Source organism: Opisthocomus hoazin, chromosome 7 (assembly GCF_030867145.1).
Source record: "Opisthocomus hoazin isolate bOpiHoa1 chromosome 7, bOpiHoa1.hap1, whole genome shotgun sequence".
Lineage (NCBI taxonomy): Eukaryota > Metazoa > Chordata > Aves > Opisthocomiformes > Opisthocomidae > Opisthocomus > Opisthocomus hoazin.
Window position 1 is genome coordinate 74,563,986 of NC_134420.1, and position 18,706 is coordinate 74,582,691.

The following is an 18,706-nucleotide window of genomic DNA, read 5'->3' on the forward strand; positions in this document are numbered from 1 at the left end:
GCTGGCTTTACCTGATATTTTAAGAACTTATTTTTTTCCAGTCTGTTGTGCTGCCCTGTGCTAGCGTCTGGGAGAGGAGTTTGGTGCCCGAGGGGTTTGTGGTTGAGGTGTGAGGATGAGCGAGGGGCTGGGAAGCGCCTTGCAAGAAGAGTTACCCAGCGCTCACTCGAACCAGCAACCACAGGAGAGCAAGGGTGACTGGAAGTGGGGATGATTTAGGCGATGATGTGGGAGTCTGTCTAACCTTCTGTGTTGAATTCTAAGTATTCATCTATACCTTCAATCTTTATTCGTACCTTTCTCTGGTACCAGGTTTTGTGGCACCCACCCTTTGGAGCACCCCATGCATGGACACCCAACGCCCCACGGCCCGCGTGGGCTTTCTTGGGGGTGTACTGAAAGCCAAAATAATTCTGTATTCTTGAAATGATTGATAACCTTTGATTAGATAGCAGCGAAGAAAAAAGTCGGTCGTGCTTCTCTCGGAAACATCAGGTTAGACCACGGCGAGCTGGAACTCTGCTCAGCGTTGTGGCCTGTGGCATGGTGATAAAGCCCGGAGATGGCAGGGATGGCTGTGCTCCCCGAGGCAGCCGCCCGTCCCCGGCACCGCTGCGCCCGCAGCTGACCTTAATGGGCACCAGCTGCTCAGATTTAAGGTATTTCTACTTTGGTGAACTGCAGGGGGAAAATAATATCAGAATATAAAGTATCTGTATAGTAGTTCAGCGCCCACAGTGCAGACACATGTTCCTGTTCTGGCTCGATGGCATCTCAGAGTGTAACAGAAGCATTTAGCCTGTTCTAGATGGGAATGTTACAGAAATGTTCTCAAAATTCATACGTGGTTTCACAGTTGCCTAAAACGATGTGAATGCATACAGCAACCTGACGAGGTGCAGCAAGGAGCTGAGAAGCAATCTCAAGCAGCTTTTCCTAATTTCTGAGTCTTACAGGGTCTAGCAGAATTTGCTTGTTAATTTGGTATTGCAATTGGGAATTTCTAAGAGGGACTCTCCTTCCCTCCTGGGGGTCGTGTAGCCAGCTCTAGCAACTGCTCTGAAAACACTTTCAGGATTGCTTGTAATTAATTATTTGTGTTTTAATGTCTACAGAATTGCAGTCAAGCAAGGTTTTCAGTTTTTATAGTAATTCATGCAGGTTGAAAGAGTGCACCATTGGCAAATGAGGACATTTTGTTTGAGAGCAGCCCTGAGGAGAAGGACTTGGAGTGCTGGGGGATGAGAAGCTCAACATGACCCAGCAGTGTGTGCTGGCAGCCCAGCAGGCCAGCCATGCCCTGGGCTGCATCCCCAGCAGCGTGGGCACAGGGCGAGGGAGGGGATTCTGCCCCTCTGCCCCGCTCTGCTGAGACCCCCCGGGAGTCCTGCGTCCAGCTCTGGAGCCCTCAGCACAGGACAGAGCTGGAGCTGTGGGAGCGGGGCCAGAGGAGGCCCCAGCAATGATGCGAGGGCTGGAACCCCTCTGCTGGGAGGAAAGGCTGGGAGAGCTGGGGCTGCTCAGCCTGGGGAGGAGAAGGCTGCGGGGAGACCTGAGAGCAGCTGCCAGTACTTAAAGGGGGCCTGTAGGAAAGATGGGGACAGGCTTTTCAGTAGAGCATGGAGTGATAGGACAAGGAGTAACGGCTTTAACCTAAGGGAGGGTAGATTCAGACTAGATATACGGAACAAAAGTTTTACAGTGAGGGTGGTGAAGCACTGGCCCAGATTGCCCAGAGAGTTGGGAGATGCCCCATCCCTGGAAGCATTCCAGGCCAGGTTGGACAGGGCTCTGAGCACCCTGATCCAGCTGAAGATGTCCCTGCTCAATGCAGGAGGTTGGACTGGGTGGCCTCTAAAAGTCCCTTCCAACCCAAAGCATTCTGTCATTCTATGATTCTCTGCACTCAGAAATACTCGATGACAGGGAGAGGGCACTCAGGCACTCAGTTATGTTTGGTTCCTGTAGCACCTGCAAGCAATGCAATTTATATATAACATGAACTACTCCAGCATGCTAAGACAAATTATTTTATTAGGAGACTTGGGTGTGCACACACCCTGCTCCTCATGCCCGTGGTTCCCAGAAGCCTGCCCGCTCGCGGGCCGGGACAGCCATCGAGGCAGAGTCATGTCTGGAGCCACCACGGCTCTGAGCGTCTTCTCTCCCCCGTGGGCAGTGAAAACCTTACCCTGTTTTTTACATCACACAACCCCACCTTGGGTAATCTTGCATTAACTTAGAACTTCTTGTTGCAGAAAATTCACTTGGCTCCTAGCTGACTCCTTTTTGCCTGTATGTGTTTATAGTGCACCTTCCGTCGCTGGTCTCCAGTCGCTTCTGGAAGTTTTATTCTGCAAAATAAGCTGTTATTATCAAGCCACCATTCTGGTGATTTGGGGGTCTTTTTCCTTTCCATTTTCATGACTTTTGAAAGTTGTTCTATGCTTTTTTCTCTATTTGCCCATATGTGAAATAGATATAATAGTTGCCTGTCTCACAATGTTGTGAAGCTTTTATTTCTGTGAAGAGGTGGTTTGAATAGCTTAGGAGAAGGGTACAATTCAGTTCCAAATGCGGTGTTGTACTTCCTGCTTCGAGCAGATTGGCAGCCCTGTTATTTCTCCAAACTTGCCAGCAGAGAAGAGATGAGATGGGTGCAGCAGTAAGCAGTGGTCTGTGTCCTTTCCCATCTCAGAGGTATAAGGGGAAAGATAAATTCAAGTCTCCATCTGTCTCCACTTCTATCAATTAGAGGATAATCAAGACAATTCCCCTAAAATCAGTAGTTTTGTCAATGGATGAGAAACAGACATGAACTCAAAATGTCTGAGCAATAGTGATGCAAAGTTATGGGTTTTTTTTTTTTCTAGTTATTCTAGAGATACTTGGACCAGGAAAGAAAGTAATGACAGCAGAAAACATGTAGGTCAGGGTTAAATGATGATGCTATTACTAAAAGTATATTCTGTGTTTCAGTCAAAGTTCTCTAAGGGTTAAAGGTCAGAACAATCTGAAGATTCTACTTTTTTGCAAACAGGGAAAAGAAAAAAGAATTTATGTTTAGAATATAGCAATGGTAATAAGCCTCTTGGCATCTAGATCCTGATCCATCATCTATTCACGCTAATGGAAATTCTTTAACTCTTTGCATTAACCTCTCAGACGATGGGATTCAGGCCTGTAAAGCTCCTGCTATTCACACTCTCACATCCTCACTAGAAGTAATGGTGGAAAAGTGTGTTTGTGGTTTGGTTTTATTTTAAATAAAACCAAATCCCTCATCTACGGTGGTTTCTAAGCAACAAAGTACAGGAAAAAAACCAACCACCAAGTAATTTCTGTTTCCATGTGTGTTAAACCATTGAGCTGGCTTCTGACAGGGGTGAGGATGCTCCGCGTAAGTCGGTGTTCGTTCCTCTTCGCAACCTGCAGCTCCTCAGAGGGTTTGGTTACGAAGTTCCCGACTTCTCTGGCCCTGCAGAAGCATTAGAGAGCAGCACTGGAGTATGGCTAATTCAGCCTCATGCGTTCAGTGATAGGTGAAGAAAACATTCAGGGAGTGACTGTCCTGGGAATACGGCTCTGAGTTATTTACGGACTGGGCAGGGGTGGAGTGGGGAGAGCTGCTAATGAACAGCGTGCGTAAAGCCAGCGCAGGCAGCGATTGCCCGCGGGGTAACGGCCTCCAGGTCACGGCTGTTTAAAGATCAAGCAGCTTCACCACGTTGTTGTTGCTTATGGTGTTTATTCAAGGAAAGACAAATCCTTCTACGAGGGCCTGAGTCGGTGTACGGCTGACATCTCTGGAGAGACAGACCTGCAGGTCTGTATTCTGTTTAGATCCGTGGTAGCGTCTGCAGAGCTGTGCGAAGCCCCGGCTGCCGCCGTGCCCTGGGAGTGGTTGGTCATGGGAGAGGTTGGCATCGGGTGCTGGAGGAGAAGCGCAGTAACAGCGTGTGCCTCCGTGCTTTCCCCACTCCAGTCCTCTCCCTCCCGCTTTTCCTGGTTAAGCACACGGATTTACTATCTCTTTTCAATGTAACAAGAGTCAAATTTTCAGGTTTTCATTTCCAGGGCTTTAATGAGTTCAAACAAAGCCGTCTTGCCCAAAATGCCCAACTTGGGAGCAAGTATTTACAAAAAGAAGTCACGAGCAGATGTTTCCTCTGCTAATTTCCTCTCCGTGATGCTGGATCCGGCCAGCAGCGTCAGCGCGTGGCAAAGCCCTCTCCGCACAGCACCTCTGGTGTCCAACTCACCGTGCTCCTGCAGCCCTGGCTGCCTCGCTGGTGGGTCGTCCTCGTGTTGGTCCCCGCTTCGGCCCCGCCGTGGCTGCCCTCGTGGCGTGGGTCTTGCACGGTGCAACGCTCTGCCCGGCTTCTCCTTGTGCTGGGGCTCGAGCAGAGGTGGGAGCTGCTGTTCCTGCCCGAAGCAGAGGGCCGGGGAAGCACCTCGCAGCGCCTCGGGAGGTGTCGGGGCACCCCTGGCTCACGGCCACCGCAGAGGTGTCCTCCCTCCAAAGAGCATTAGTTTTCACTGTGAACAGTAATATAAAAGGGAAATCTGACAGTGATGGATTTTCCTGGGAGGGTGAGGACGTGCAGGCATTCGTCACGCTGGCGTGGGTCTCGCTTGCTGCCAGTGTTGCGGTTTCCAGGGCTCCTGGCTGCGGTGGATGGAGCTATCTGAGCAGCCTGGCCAGACGTCGCTGCTGAAGGTGTGTTTTGGGGCAGTTTCCTGCTAAAATATTTTACGGCTTTAAAGGTTTCTCTGTGTAGGACTAATGGAAGTGGTTCGCTTCCGTTTCCAGGAGCAGGTGTTTTGTCACTAACACTGGTGTGGTGCTCAGACCCACAGCATCACGCCCTAACCCTGGGTGGACAGGAGACCTGGATGTCCCTGGGCCCACCTCCTGCTCAAGCGGCATCAGCTCAAAAGCCAGGTCAGGCTACTCAGGGCCTGTCCGGTGGAGCATCCCTAAGGGTAGAGATCCCAAAACCTTTCCGAGTGCTAGTCCCAGTACGTTATTCATCTCATGGTGATTTTTTTCACCCCCCTTGTATTTGATCAGGTTTGGCTGCTTTGGAGCTAGTGCTGGTGCCTCTTGCCCTACTCTCCCCATGCGTTTCCCCCTGTCTCTGGAGTGAACCCCAAACCACCCTGAGCCAGGGGACCAGCTCAGCTTCCAGACCTGGATGTCTCGTTGGGAATACTGCACCCAACAGCAGAAGCTGGCAAACACCCCGAGGCAAGGTGCGTGCATGTGCACCAGAATCCAAAGTTTTAAATTCCCTGTGTGGTGGCAAAGATATTCCTCAATATTTAATCAGAATAACCGTTAGCTATAGCTATCTCCTGTAGCTAGTCAGGGTCTGCTGCTCCTCCGGGAGAATCGTCAGCTCTGGCCGGGGGTTGTAGACTCCTCCAGCAATAAACCTGTAAGACCCTGGAGCCTTGGGGCTGCCCTGTGAGCTTCGACAGAGCGATGAATGCAGAGAGAGGCAGGCAGCAGCAGGGGAAGGCAGCTTCTCGTCACACTTGACACATGGTGCTTTGCCCCTCCAAGCACAAAAGCACCCTGCTGAGTACCATGCGTGGGGCTGTCCCGGGAGCTGAGACAGCTGGAGGCGTTTCATACAGAATCCCAGCATGGCAGGGGTTGGCAGGGCCCTCTGTGGGTCACCCAGCCCAACCCCCTGCCCAAGCAGGGTCACCCAGAGCAGGCTGCACAGCACCGCGTCCAGGCGGGTCTGGAATATCTCCAGAGAAGGAGACTCCACAGCCTCCCTGGGCAGCCTGGGCCAGGGCTCCGTCACCCTCAGAGGGAAGAAGTTCTTCCTCATCTTCAGCTGGATCTTCCTGTGCTTCAGTTTGTGCCCATTGCCCCTTGTCCTGTCGCTGGGCACCACTGGAAAGAGTCTGGCCCCATCCTCCTGACACCCACCCTGCAGATATTTGGAGGCATTTCGAAGGTCCCCTCTCAGCCTTCTCTTCTCCAGGCTGAACAAGCCCAGCTCCCTCAGCCTCTCCTCGTAGGAGAGATGCTCCAGTCCCCTCCTCATCCTCGCAGCCCTCCGCTGGACTCTCTCCAGTAGCTCCTCATCTTTCTTGAAGTGGGGAGCCCAGCACTGCACACAGCACTGCAGATGGGGCCTCCCCAGGGCAGAGCAGAGGGGGAGGAGAACCTCCCTCACCCTGCTGCCCACACTCCTCTTGATGCACCCCAGGAGACCATTTATCCCAGGATACAACCCCTGTTCCACAGCCCCAAATGCTTTTGTTACCCTTCCCAAGGGGTGTTCCCATGGGCAGGGGGTCTGCAGTGGCCCCACAGACGCCCCATGCTGGGGCCGCTGCCGAGGAGCGGGCTTTCCCCACCCCGCTGCAGTGCGTCGGGGCTGGAGGCCACCGTGCCGTGCGTTGAGTTGCTCTGGGTCTGGTACATTGTTTTGTAGCTGCCGGTAGCAAACTGCCGAGTTTGAGCAAGCTCTTCATGTGACAGCTCAAGAAGTGACATTTAAATTAAAAGAGGATTTTGATTTTTGCTGTCGGGGGGTGCATCAAGAAGAGTGTGGCCAGCAGGACGAGGGAGGTTCTCCTTCCCCTCTACACTACCCTGGCGAGGCCCCATCTGGAGTACTCTGTCCAGTTCTGGGCTCCCCAGTTCAAGGAAGATGAAGAGCTACTGGAGAGAGTCCAGCGGAGGGCTACGAGGATGGTGAGGGGACTGGAGCATCTCCCCTATGAGAAGAGGCTGAGGGAGCTGGGCTTGTTCAGCCTGAAGAAGAGAAGGCTGCGAGGGGACCTTAGAAATGCTTATAAATATCTCCAGGGTGGGTGTCAGGAGGACGGGGCCAAGCTCTTTTCAGTGGTGCCCAGTGACAGGACAAGGGGCAATGGGCACAAACTGAAGCAGAGGAAGCTCCAGCTGAACATGAGGAAGAACTTCTTCCCTCTGAGGGTGACAGAGCACTGGCCCAGGCTGCCCAGGGAGGTTGTGGAGTCTCCTTCTCTGGAGACATTCAAGACCCACCTGGACAAGGTCCTGTGCAGCCTGCTCTGGGTGACCCTGCTTGGGCAGGGGGGTTGGACTAGATGACCCACAGAGGTCCCTTCCAGCCCCTACTATTCTGTGATTCTGTTAGCTTCCCTCTAAGTGCAGGTTGTTCAGTTTAAATATACGACTTGGTCGCTGCGAATGTTTTCCACTTTAAACTATGTTGCTGAAAAATTGCTATGAGAAGTTAAAAACACATTAAGAGAGTCAGGAAACATCCATTGGTCCAACCCATCTGTGGGCAACCAGAGGTCCAGAGCTGCCCCTTTCCGGAGGTTTGTAAGCGCGTAAGGCCCGACAGTGGCTTCCAAACTCTGCTTTTATAAAAACAAAGTGAAAAAAGTGATGCTCAGATTCCCAGAATTCATGCCCTGGGTATAAACAAACACCACTCATTATTTTGGTTCCCTGTGGCAGCAAAGTTTGCAAAATAACCTTGTTTCCCTCAGAAGAACGTTTGTATTAACAACATGAAATCTTCAATGTCAGCTTCCCTGAGCTGCCCGGCTGTGGCCGCTCTCCCAGCGCCTTGCTGGCCCGTTGAACCTTCTGTACCTCTTCCTAGTGGAGCGCGTTCTCTTCAGGAGGGGATGGGGTGGGGGCTTTGTACCCTTTTTTCCTGTAGAAGATGGAGCCCTGCTCCCTCCAGTTGATCTTCCTCAGCCTACCACCCCCTTCCCTGCTCTGCACCTCGCCTGCTTCCCAGGTGCGTCTCCTTGGAGGAGAAGCAGATGCGAAGCCTTCGGCGTGGAGGATGCTTGGGGCTGGCTGGAGAGCATGGCGTTAGGCTGGGAGCAGACCTGGCCATGGGCTGAGGGGCTTTGGCAGGATGGGGAGGAGGGGACGGGGCTGTCACCCCGGCAGCGTCGGATGGACCCGTCTGCTCCGTCCTGTGCTGACGTCTCTGGGTGAAGCAGCACTGGGATGTCACAGAATCACAGCATGGTAGGGATTGGAAGGGACCTCTGTGGGTCACCCAGCCCAACCCCCTGCCCAAGCAGGGTCACCTACAGCAGGCTGCACAGCACCACGGCCAGGCAGGTCTTGAATATCTCCAGAGAAGGAGACTCCACAGCCTCCCTGGGCAGCCTGGGCCAGGGCTCCATCACCCTCAGAGGGAAGAAGCTCTTCCTCGGGTTCAGCTGGAGCTTCCTCTGCTTCAGTTTGTGCCCATTGCCCCTTGTCCTGTCACTGGGCACCACTGGAAAGAGTCTGGCCCTGTCCTCCTGACACCCAGCCTTGAGATATTTATAGGCATTTCTAAGGTCCCCCCTCAGCCTTCTCTTCTCCAGGTTGAACAAGCCCAGCTCCCTCAGCCTTTCCTCATAGGACAGATGCTCCAGTCACCTGGTTGGCAGTCCCTGAAGAGCTGCTTTCACCCCTGTTTTGAGGTTATCGTGACAAGTCACAGCACACTGGAGAACACAAGCGAGCTTGTCTGAAAACTCAGGAAGGTGCTGGAGGAGAGCAGATGTAGAGGTGGGCAATGCTGGTGGCAACCACAGCTGAACCATGCAGAGATGTGGTGGCACGGGGCAGCCTGCTGCCCTCACACCACCCACCCATCCTGAGCCTCGACCCCCGACCCCTGCACCGAGCATCCTCCGCCCGAGATGGAGCTCCCACCTCCTCAGCCTCCCGCTGCTGTCGGGTACGCTGGGCTTGGGCTGGGTGCTTTATCTCGGGGGGGTTTCTGCTTTTCCCTCTGCAGCAATCTTGTCGGTAGGAACTGGGATGGTGCGTGTAAGGACGCTTCGTATTAACGGTGTTGAGTCAAGTGTCAGAACTCCTTGGGGGAGAAGTCATCTCTTCCACCAGCATGTCTAACTTCTATGTAAAATACTTCATGATATTATTCCTTTTTTGTAAATGGAATGAGCCTAAAGTTAGAGTTTCTACTTGGGAAAGGTTTGCTGAGCAGTGGAACTGTGGTGCTGAATAAAGTCGGCTTGTTTCCTCTTTTTTTTAACAGAAGTATTCTTCAGCAGTTATAGCAAGGTGAGGAGAAATAGCAGGTACTTCCCACAGGTCTCTCTTCTAACCCCTGCTAATTGCATGACAGCTTTTGTCCCTAAATTGTTCCTTACCTAGAAGCATCAGTAGAGAAATTGTTCGGGGTTTTTTTGTTGTGTTTTTCCCCCTTATGGAGAAATTAATTACTAATTACTCCAGCTCTTCTGTTGCTTGGGTGTTTTATGATGTGGGACTTTGTTGCCTACTAAAACACCGGCCGCGGTGCTTTCTCCCGGGCTTCCCAAGTACACGCTGCTTCACCCAGGAACCGCGTCTGGGTGTTTCCTCAGGTTGTACCAACACGGAGAAAAAGGCTTGGACATACAGAAAAATAACCTCTGATTTGCTCCTCAGCTTCAGGCCCAGCAGATACCACAGGGCAGGAATACAGTGACCTTCCCAGCCGCAGAGCTGACAATTCCAGGCGCTTTGAGGCCGTGTGATGTCCAGCAACAGGCGCAGGGTTTGAGCCGCAGCCTTTCCTGCGAAGCGGGGAGGGCAGGGGTGCGCAGGGATGCCCACTCCCGCTGTGCCATATGAGTGAGGGGCACAGCATCCCTCTGCTGCAGGACTGGCACAGCATCCCTCTGCTGCAGGACTGGCACAGCATCCCTCTGCTGCAGGACTGGCAGAGCATCCTCTGCTGCAGGACTGGCACGGCATCCTCTGCTGCAGGACTGGCAGAGCATCCTCTGCTGCAGGACTGGCAGAGCATCCCTCTGCTGCAGGACTGGCAGAGCATCCCTCTGCTGCAGGACTGGCAGAGCATCCCTCTGCTGCAGGACTGGCAGAGCATCCCTCTGCTGCAGGACTGGCAGAGCATCCCTCTGCTGCAGGACTGGCAGAGCATCCCTCTGCTGCAGACCTGGCACAGCATCCCTCTGCTGCAGGACTGGCACAGCATCCCTCTGCTGCAGGACTGGTAATACCAGCCTGGCAGCATCCAAACGCCTACAGCCGTGCCAGAGAGGCTTCTGCTTTCATCCCACCACGTGGCACGAGGAGGTCCGTGTTGCCAGCTGGTTCAAAACGGGATGAAGAGAGACAGAGGGAAGAAGTGGCAAAGAATGGAACGTGTTAGAAAATGGTCCATACTGAGTGCAGGTTCAGCTCTGTGAAGCTAGGAGAAAACAATTTTAGATTTTTAATTAAAGAAAATAAACTAAAAAAAAACACCCTAAGATTATTAGTTTTTAAGCAAATAAAAGAAATGAGTTAACTGGCTGATGTTAAGCAGAGCAGCAAACCGCAGTTGAACAGGGAATCGTGTGAGACTTCTCCGGGAGTTGCAGAGGTAGAAAAGCCCACTGCGAGCTTCAGCATCCGCGATCCCCCCAGAGCCGGGGATGTGACCCTGCCCTTGGCAATGGCTAAAGTGCTGGAGGATTCTTATTTAGCATATTCTAATAGATGCACAATTAAGCTGGGGGAAATGCTTGACACACCGAGTAGGAGATAGGCAGAGGTGCAGACAGAGGCGTCCTCGGGGACGGAGTGAGGGAGTGGCTACGCAGCCTACTTGAAGATAATATGGAAATGAGATGAGAATTGATGTCAGGCAATTACACATTAAGCAAAACTTCTGCTTATCCCTGAGACCGCAGAAAAACTCTTGGAGTTTGATGCTACTGAGCTATAAGAGTTTCTGGAGTTTATAGTACTCTGGTGGCACACTCAGGGGAACTGAGGGGTTTTATTTTGCAGGAGTTAATTTCCAAATTCTGACTTGAGTTATTTAGAAACAGAGGCAAGCTTACGAGGCATTCACTAATGACAGGCTTTCTCACGATTCAATAAATAAGCTGATGTGGGATCTTGGTTTTTCTCTGGAATATAAAAAGAAATCGTTACCCACAGCAGCCCTCGGCAGCTCGCTGGCCCCGGGTGTGTGCAGGGCAGGCAGCCTGCCCACCGCAGGCACCAGCAGAGCCGTCCGGCTGCTCGGTAAACGCACTTTGGCTTCGCTGCTGTTGGCCAGCAGTAATTTATAGCTGCAAGCGACGGAAAAGTAAAAAGTTTGCAAACAATAGATGCTCCTATTTTAATGTAATCCCTTAGTTTGAAAAGAAGTATAGTTATCTTTAATTTCATTGTAACTGTCCTTTAAAAGTGGCATTTAAAAACTGAACCTTTGCTGCTTGAAGGTTTGCCTTCCGTGTCTGCAGCGTTGCTGTGCGCCCACCGTTTCACCTGCTGGTCACCACGCACAGAAACCTGCAGATAGAACCTGGGGTGCCCGGAGGGGCGAAGCAGCCACAGCTCCAGCCAGGGACGTGGCGAGCTCGGAGGGCAGCCGCTGCCTGTCCCGGGGGACGCTGGCTCAGAGACACAGCTCGCCAGGCTGGATGCGCCTTGGGCATGGCTGGGAACGGTCTCCAGAGGTTCAAGTCTCCTCGGGGAACAGCGAGAAATGTTTGAACTTGATTTTGTGGTTAAATGCAAGAGAGTAAAGGCTTGCCTTTGTTGCCTTGGGGAACGGGGTTTGCTTAACTTTAGGCCTGGAGAACAAGTCCTACGGGGAGCAGCTGAGGGAGCTGAGGCTGTTCAGTCTGGAGAAGAGGAGGTTGAGGGGAGACCTTGTTGCTCCCCAGTTCAAGAAAGATGATAAGCTACTGGAGAGAGTCCAGCGGAGGGCTACGAGGATGATGAGGGGACTGGAACATCTCCCCTACGAGGAGAGGCTGAGGGAGCTGGGCTTGTTCAGCCTGAGGAAGAGAAGGCTGCGAGGGGACCTTATAAATGCTTATAAATATCTGAAGGGTGGATGTCAGGAGGATGGGGCCAAGCTCTTTTCAGTGGTGCCCAGTGATAGGACAAGGGGCAATGGGCACAAACTGAGGCACAGGAAGTTCCATCTGAACATGAGGAAGAACTTCTTCCCTCTGAGGGTGACGGAGCACTGGAACAGGCTGCCCAGGGAGGTTGTGGAGTCTCCTTCTCTGGAGATATTCAAGACCCGCCTGGACAAGGTCCTGTGCAGGCTGCTGTAGGTGACCCTGCTTCAGCAGGAGGGTTGGGCTGGGGGACCCCCAGAGGTCCCTGCCAACCCCTACTATTCTGTGATTCTGTGATTCTGATTCTGCTCTTTATAACCACTTCAAAGGAGGTTGTAGTGAGATGGGGGGTTGTTCTCTTCTCCCAAGGACAGGATGCGAGGCAATGGCCTCAAGTTGCATCAGAGGAGGTTTACATCGGATATTGGGAAAAATGTCTTTACTGAGAGAGTGGTCAGGCATTGGACCAGGCTGCCCAGGGTGGTGGTGGGGTCACCATCCCTGGAGGGGTTCAAAAAACGTGTGGATGTGGCACTTCAGGACATGGTTTAGCAGGCACGGTGGTGTTGGGTTGACGGTTGGACTTGATGATCTTAGAGTTCTTATCCAACCTTCATGATTCTGTGATTCTAACTTGTACAAACCTGGAGCCTTGCAATGCTTAGCGGCTGGCTTGGGAAGGGCGCAGGGGGATGGCGAGCTCCAGGGGCCACCCGTGCACATGGGGCTGACGTTGAAACCTGACAGGACATCTGGTCAGATGGGACCTTGGCAGTGCTGGGAAGGTGGTGCCGAACCTGGACAAAGCAGTGTCCAGCTCCAGCCGACATTCAGGGAGGTGATTACAACAGCCAGAGGATCTTGGTTTTCTACTCTTCCAGCTTCTCATCATTTGCAGCTCAGGACTCTGTCTTTGTTTTCCGATGGATGTCCTTTCCTTGAACTCACGCTATTTCTCCTTTACAACTGTCATTTTTCATAGAAAAGATATTCTCGGTAATATGGCTACGCCTTTCCCAACTTTGCCTTTCCTATATCTTTAAATCACAGCACCAACACAGCTACCACTACAAGGTCTTTACAGAACACTGTGCTGATACAAATAATAGAATTTATGGGAACAAATTCTCTTTTTTTTTTTTTTTTTTTGAAAGCATTCATAAAAATGTTTTTCATTTGTTTTATTTGGTCATGAGGTGAATATTGAAAAAAAAAGTTTTTATTCCTGCAAGTCACATGTGTATCTCTTAAGAATCTGGCCAGGTGTTTAAAAGTGGTCGAAGCAATATTACTTAATTATCATGAGATCCCCGTTGTACTGCATTAGTGAAATAAGTTTTACTCATTTACCACTGTTCTAATTCTGTTGTCTTTTGTAAATCTGATCAGTAGCAATTTTATGTTTTCGCCTACACTAATGCTTCAAGCGCCCAGCAACCAGGAGCTAACCATCAGGTCCTGCAGAGATGAGACGGCTCTGTGGGCTTTGCAGCCTGAGACCCCACCACTGGAATAGTATTTAATTGTTTAAAGACCATTGCATGGATTTTGTATTTTTCTACTTTCTTAGTTAAGAAACTTCATAGTATTGACTCAAATCTTAAGTATATTATCCCAGTTTCACCTATCTCCAAAACAAGTAACATATTTCAGTCAAGAAAAATGTTGGGCTGTTTCTACTGTAATTTGTTACCACAAACTAGTGTTAATTGTCATTCATTGTATTATTCAAAATAATTATTTACCTATATTTTTAGCCTTTCCATTACTTGAATCCATTTTACTCAGATCAACAAGAAACTATGTTTTCTAGACAATATTTTATCCTTTTAGAATAAGGATAGGTGGTCATTGCTCCTTCTGTCTTCCAGATTTCTCTGCTATTCCTTTTTTCCTGTTATTTCCTAACAGTTTAAAAGTACTTTATTTTCATAGGTGCTGTTTAGTAGCCTTCTTGGTAACTGTAGGAAAGGATAAGTAGCCTACTAGCTATTCTGAGCATACGCATCTCTCTCCAAATACTAAGGAGAAATAGGTAACCATACTGGTTTTATTCTTACTGGCAATCGTACTGTTTCTGTCTGTATATTAATAAATGTAGTTTTCAAGATCCCTGACAAACTTTAAAAAAACCCCACATGATATTGTCTCTGCTGGCAGAGGTTTTCCAGGTATGAGATCTTCTCTTGTCAAAATTCCTCAGAATTCCTGGGTTCATACATATATGAATATTTCCATTCTCTGCCCTGCTTATCCAGAGTGCAGGGCTGACTTTTTTACCAAGAGACTTTTTAGGGCATGAAAGCTCTTTTGAGCAGTTCTTAAACAACTCTTCATTATCATTCTAACATTGATGATGAAGTCCTTTCTTCAGCCCGCCGTGGCTGAGGCCAGACCCTGCTGGGTTGCTACGTGCGCATCACCGCGTCCTTCTTCACTCGGTTTGCGTGCGAGAGATGCAATCCAGCCGCGAGGGGCTGAGCCCCGCGCTGAGCAACCAGTTCCCGTCCCGTGGTTGACTCCACTCGCTCAGCTGAGGTCCGACTGGAAACCACTCCGCTGTGTTCTGGCGTTGCTTAGGGTTGGGAATTCCTGTCTTTAGCTCAAGGAGCTCTGAAGGCACTTGGACATCTATTGCCAACTTTTGGAGTTGTGTGGTAACTCAGGGTTAACAACGCGTAGAGGTTTATGTTTTCTACCAGTTTTCAGGAAAGCAGACAAAACCGAAATATTAAAAATATTTTTCTACCCGTATTTGGATTCCGCATCAAGTAGAGAGGAGAGGTACTGGCAGGTGATGCTCAGCAACGTGTAGCAAAATTCCTCCTTCTTGCCTGACCAAAAATCTTCGAGGCAGCCCCTCCTACCGCAGCCCACCACCCCACGGCCTCCAGCTCGTGCGCCGGCAGATCTCTCTGCCTGCCCCGCTCTCGGCAGCAGCAGGGCAGGGCTCGCCCGGTTTCGGGTGCTTTCCACCCCTCTCGGTGCGCTGAGCGTGGCGGGGTGCCTGCTGATCACGCCAGGCCAGTTTCAGTGCCGTAATCCGGACTCTCGATTCCCCAAATAAGAATAAGGAGAGAGGTTTGCTTCCCAGTCACAGCTGGGGGCTAGGTTTATTTTCCATGGCCGTTGCACCCATGTGTGCAGTGTTGTGGGCCTGGATAGCACCCGTGCCGATGACTTCACGGGTAGTATCTGACGATTTGTCTGACTCTTTCTTCTTTCTCTGTCTCCTTGCCCCTCCTTCCCTGTTCTACAAATGCTCTGGCAGACCTCAGAGCTGCACCTTTGAACATCAGCCAGTTCAGGTACTGGGGAATAACATTCACAACCTGGAATCAGACGTGGGAGTCTGGAAACGCCGTCCTGAGCAGCTCCTGGGTAGGAATTGCAGGCTGAAGCCGCGGCACAGCCCGAGCGGCTCATCTCCCATCATGGCTTCAGCAGGAAATGTTTCCACTCGTCCCTGGGTCTCCGAGCAGGAGTCTGGGTGGGCTGCAGGGGAGGAGAGGCAGACCCCCCGCAGCCCTGCCGACCAGACTGATCCGAGGGACGGGGCTGGGTGGGGAGCAGGCTGGCTCCTCAGCTACCTTTTCAAGTTTAGTTTGGTTTTTTTTTGCTGAGTTTCATCTTGTCTTTCTGAGCCATCTGCATTTTCTAAAGAAGGAAGAATGTTCTTGCTTTGTTGTCAAATTTTCCTGACATCAGTCTCCCTGAGCACTCGCAGCCGGCGAACGCGGATCAGAAAAGTGACAGTTGTGAAGAAAAGCTGGTGGCATCCACGTTAGATTGATTGATATCATTAGTGACAGCACAGACTCGTCCTGAACCCAGAAGGAAAGTGCAGAGCTGCAGACGAGCCCTTCCCCGCGCTGACCCGATGCTGGTGGCACGCGATGCGGCACGGCGCGCGGGGTCGGGCTCCCGTGCGTTACAGACGTCGTCACTGCCGGTTTGCTCTGCAGCGTGCTCTGGCCTAAGGTTGGCTGTGTTTGTAGATACACGTCGTTGCTCTCTAGAGTCTATAGAGGATGCCAATTTCTTCATCTGAGGTTTCTTTTCCCTCCCGAGGATCCATACTTCTGTCGAAAGCAGAGGGGGAAACGAACAGCACGGGATAACGAAGCGTCCGTTAGTGCTCAGCTGGCCGTGCTGGTACGGAGCGAGGACTGTTGGCAGTCTCCTGATTTCTGGGCACAGAACAACCCTGTAACTTTTCCAGGCGTGATACTTAAATTTTATTCTTTTTTTTCTCCTTTTTTTCCCCTGCATTTAGCATGCTGCTGTGCAGCCCGGTGTCGGAGTGGCTACCACGTTGTATTGATTTCTCTGCTCGTTCAGAGCAGCTTTGAGTCCTGGTGGGCACGCGTAAGCAGGAGGGGGGGCCCGCAGCACCCAGGGCTGCTCCGGAATCGCCTGTGCAGGGATTACCATTGCCCAAAGAAGTATTTGTAACTTCTATCAAGTGGGAATTCAAAACTGCCAAGCATTTTTTACGGGCTGAGGATCCGGCCAGGCTCAGCTCTGACCGTGGCGAGCCGTGGGACAGCGGGGAGGGAGGTGAGAAGGTGGGCTCTGCCCTCCACACGCCCGCCGTCATCAGCCAGACCGCGATGTCAGCACTCCCTTTTTTTGCTCCAACGCTTCTCAGTGACATTTGATGAGAAGATGAGCATCACTAACCAGTTAAGAATAGCAGCTATCATCTGGGTTTTTGCGGAGTGAGATGGAGAATACAATTTACTTAAGGTCCAGGCTTGGAAGTTACAGGGTTCCCCAGCCCAGGTTATTCTAACAAGTACTGTTTTATTTTTTTATTATTTTCTTCTAGTTGCACTTCAGATAGCGATAGGCTGGGAGGTGGGAGTAGCATCCCTGGAGAGAAACAGGGGATGGAATTGGCTGTGGAGGGCCAGAGTGACAGCTCTGGCTGTGAACTAGGGAGTGGGCTGGGACTGGGACCCTCCGGGCACCCCCTGCCCTCTGCTCTGCCTCCTGGGCCAGAGCCTCTCCTCTCGCAGCACCCCGCTGCCGTGCAGCTAGCGACACGGAGCTCCGTTTCACTCCTTCCAATTTTCTAATGCACACAGAAGGCCTCTTGAGCTTTCCTCAGACCTTTCCAGCTGCTGAAATGCCATTTTGCTTTGTGTCCTGCACTCAGGAGCGTGCTTTGAAGACCCCACCGCTAGACATCGCGTGAACGTGAGACCAGGCTGTAGGGGAGGTACCCCCGGATCATCAGCCCTTTGTGTTCCTGCCAGTGAAGGATACGCTCAGAGAGAGAGCAGGGTATTTCGCTGGAGAGAGAAACCTCCCTGTCTAAAGTTTTTCCCAATCTTTCATTTTCAGCGACTGTTTAGCAGATTTGAGCTGAGACACCCCGAAAAGCTTGAGGAGAGGCAGCAGCTGGGGCCAGCTCTCGCCCCTCTCAATGCAGCTCAGCCGCTATGGGGCCCCTTCCCGGGATGCGGGATGAGGGATGAGGGATGCTGCCCCATCTGTCCCGGCCAGCGTGCGTGGGACGTGAGAACACACGGCTTGGCTTCCTAGCACTGCACACAACTAATTTAGGTAATTAATGGGCATTAGGGAAAAGCAGCTACCGTCTTGGGCAGGTCACTGAAAACCATAGCACTAACGAACTGCTGTCGTCCCTTACGCTGCCTTTCTCCTGAGCGTGCATCAGATGTTTGTTAGCGAAAGGACTCCAAGGCTCCACGGTGGAGGCAGAACTCGGGTTCCTCTCTTGGCTTGGGAAGGTCGCACTCTTGGCCTGTGCTGTAGGAAGCAGAGGTTTTCAAGTCTGTTATTTTGGAAAAAAAAATATGTTGATACTGAAAAATAGCTTTCTAATCCCATGAATTCAAAGTGCTTTTCATTCTGACAATGATTTTAACACATTATGAATAATTTTTTACTGGTGAAGTGTTTTCCTCATCTTAAAGTTTGTAGTTTAAATTGCAGTTTGAAGTTTTGAATGCAATTTCAAAAAGCAGAGTCTGACAAGAAGGGATATTGGAAGCAGTTAAGCCCCTGCGAGACCTGCATTCACCCATGCGTCCGGCATGAACCTTAGGTCGTAGGATCATTAGACTGGGACAAAAAACGTACTTTTAAAATTAAACAGAAATTAAATGAATGAGTCAGCCTGAAGTATTCTTTTTAAAGCTGCCTATAAAAGAAAACAAATGAAGGGTTTGTAATTGCAGTTACGTCAGAGCTTATCCCCAGGTAATTTCTGAATGTTGTCTCGTACAGCAGAAATTCCCGTTAGCGATGTGGGTGAGAGACCCGCACTGCAGTAACTGGAGCTCAGGGCACTCTTTTCCAGTTGGTAGGATGACCCTTGCCATTCAACGTCCCAAACACTGAGGCTGCTTACTGGAAAACAGGGGCAAGGAGATGGTTCCTATTGCACGGCAGAAAATAGACGCTTTCGGGGTGATTTTCCAGAGGAGCGCTGCAGCCTGGCTGCCCGCGGAGCAGGAGAGGGGACCTGGCAGCCCGGGAGGTTCCCTGCCACCAGGCTAGGCTGGATTCGGGTGCCCACAGCAGGGCACCCGCCGGGTAGTGCAGCCGCACCGGGGAGCACCGGGAAGGGCAGAGGCACCGGGGAGCACCGGGAAGGGCAGAGGCACCGGGCGTCCGGATGGATGGGAGCTGCGTGGTCACATTTCACAGAATCATAGAATGGTTTGCGTTGGAAGGGACCTTTACAGGTCATCTAGTCCAGCCCCCCTGAACTGAGCAGGGACTTCTCCATTGCCTCGCCTCTCCACCTGCATCTGCGTGTTTTCTGTTAATCAGCCCATAGGGCTCCCGTGGTTACATTTACTCTATTTCAATCTTTAATATTCTT